Genomic DNA, 2,748 nt, shown 5'->3' with positions numbered 1-2,748 from the left:
TTATTATTATTATTATTATTATTATCATTATTATTACTATTATTATTATTATTATTATTATCATTATTATTATTATTATTATTATTATTATCATTGTTATTATTATCATTGTTATTATTATTATTATTATTATTATTATCATTATTATTATTATTATTATTACTATTATTACTATTATTATCATCATTGTTATTATTATCATCATTATTATTGTTATTATTATTATTATCACTTACATAGAATGGCCCTCCCTCCTCTTATTTCATTTTTATTTAATTTTGTTTTATTTTATCTATCTTTTTTTTACATAGATTTTTTTAGTATAGGCCACGGGGTAGATAGTTTTTTTTTTTTTTTCTAAACAAAAAGTGAATTGAAGATTACGTCATGAAACGCCTTGTTAAAACAGGACTATCCTTCCCTTAAAGCGAAACACATTTTTTAAGTACTTCACCCTTATTTGAAAGGGTTACCAAAATAACCACAAACACTTCCACCTTTACTTCCACCTCCATCTCCACTTCCACCCAGACTTCCACACACTCCTCCTCCTCCTCCCCCTCCGCATCCAAGAACTCCACCTCCACGTCCACTTCCAATTCCACCTAGTCTTCCACCTCCACCTCCTCTTCCTCCTCCTCTTCCTCCTCCTCCTCCTCCTCCAAGAACACCATCTCCACGTCCACTTCCAATTCCACCTAGTCTTCCACCTTCACCTCCTCTTCCTCCTCCTCTTCCTCCTCCTCCTCCACCCCCAATACCTCTCCAACCTTTTCTTCTTTACCGATAGTCATCACCTATTATTCATTTTACGATGACTCATCATTTCTTTCTTCTTTCCTCCTCCTCCTCCTCCTCCTCCTCTTCCCCCTGACCCTCCTCCTCCTCCTCCTCCTCTTTGCCCTCCTCCTCTTCCCCTCTACTCCTCCTCCTCCGCCTCCTCTTTCCCCTCCTCCTCCTCTTCCCCTTGACCCTCCTCCTCTTCCTCCTCCTCTTAGCCCTCCTCCTCTTCCCCCACTCCTCCTCCTCCGCCTCCTCTTCCCCTCCTCCTCCGCCTCCTCTTTCCCACCTCCTCCCTCTTACCCTCTCCTCCTCCTACTCCTCCTCTTCCCCCTCCTCCTCCTCCTCTTACTCCTCCTCCACCATCTCCTCCTCCTCCTCCTCTTCCTCCTCCTCCTCTTGTTTCCTTTTCTCCTCCTGTTCCTCTTCCTCCTCCTCTTCCTCCTTCTCCCCCTCTCCTTCTTCCTCTTCCTCCTTCCACCTCCTCCTACTCTTTCTTTTCTTCCTCTCCCTTTTCCTCCTCCCCTTCCACCTCCTACTCCTCTTTCTTTCCCCCTCCTCCTCCTTCTCTTCCCCCTGCTCCTCCTTCTCCTCTTCACTCTCCCCCTCTCCCTCTTCCTCCTCCCCTTCCAACTCCTCCTCTTGCTTCTTTTCCCCCTCTCCCTCTTCCTCCTCCCTTTCCACCTCTTCCTCCTCCTTCTTTTCCCCCTCCTCCTCCTTCTCTTCCTCCTCCTCCTCCTCCTCCTCCTCCTCCTTCTTTTCCCACTCCTCCTCCTTCGCTTCCTCCTCCTCCTCCTCCTCCTCCTCCTCCTCTTTCTTCTCCTCCTCCTCCTCCTCTTCCCACTGCGACTACTTCAGGAGGTTATTTAGCCTGGCTATCTCTGTGTTCATCGCGTTTAATAATTCACTTCGAGACAAAGGAAGGGAGAAGTCTCGAGGTCCTCGACGTCGGGGCTCTGTCCTCGAAGTGGTCTACGATCTCCGACTTCGAGATTCCTTAGACTTCGAGTGACGCAGGTCTTCTTCTTTTTTTTTTCGTCATCACCTTCGCGCTACCTCTTTGTAGCTCCCTCTTTGTAACACCCTTTATAGCAGTTCATTTATAGCAATCCAGTCCCCTTTATAGCAACCTCTTTGTAGCAACCTCTTTGTAGCAACCTCTTTGTAACACCCTTTATAGCAGTCCCTTTATAGCAATACAGTCCCCTTTATAGCAACCTCTTTGTAGCAACCTCTTTGTAACACCCTTTATAGCAGTCCCTTTATAGCAATCCAGTCCCCTTTATAGCAACCTCTTTGTAGCAACCTCTTTATAGCAACCTCTTTGTAGCAACCTCTTTGTAGCAACCTCTTTGTAACACCCTTTATAGCAGTCCCTTTATAGCAATCCAGTCCCCTTTATAGCAACCTCTTTGTAGCAACCTCTTTGTAGCAACCTCTTTGTAGCACTCTATTTGTGTAACCTAATTCGTGTCGCCCCTTCAACCCATTTAGACTGAACCTCAAATTTGATCTAGATTAAATCGCGTTCGAATATTCAGAAAAAGAAACAATAGTGTATGGCAGTATATCAAAAAGGGTTTGTTTATATATATACATATATATGCATATATATATATGTATATATATATATATGTGTGTGTGTGTGTGTGTGTGTGTGTGTGTGTGTGTGTGTGTGTGTGTGTGTGTGTGTGTGTGTGTGTGTGTGTGTGCTTGTGTGTGTGTTTGTGTATGTGTGTATTATCCACTCAGAGAATATTCCTCTATTACATAAATCGATCAACATTTAATAGAAAAAATATGAAAAACTCACTTTGTTGATTGGGAAAACAGTTTTCATTTGATAAAACTCATTCTCGTTATTGTGTGAGACGAGAGAGAGCGAGAGCGAGAGAGAGAGAGAGAGAGAGAGAGAGAGAGAGAGAGAGAGAGAGAGAGAGAGAGAGAGAGAGAGAGAGGAGAGTCGTC

Source organism: Oratosquilla oratoria, chromosome 41, assembly GCF_046742065.1.
Source record: "Oratosquilla oratoria isolate Oo_2021 chromosome 41, ASM4674206v1, whole genome shotgun sequence".
NCBI lineage: Eukaryota > Metazoa > Arthropoda > Malacostraca > Stomatopoda > Squillidae > Oratosquilla > Oratosquilla oratoria.
Note: the sequence above shows the minus strand (reverse complement) of the source record.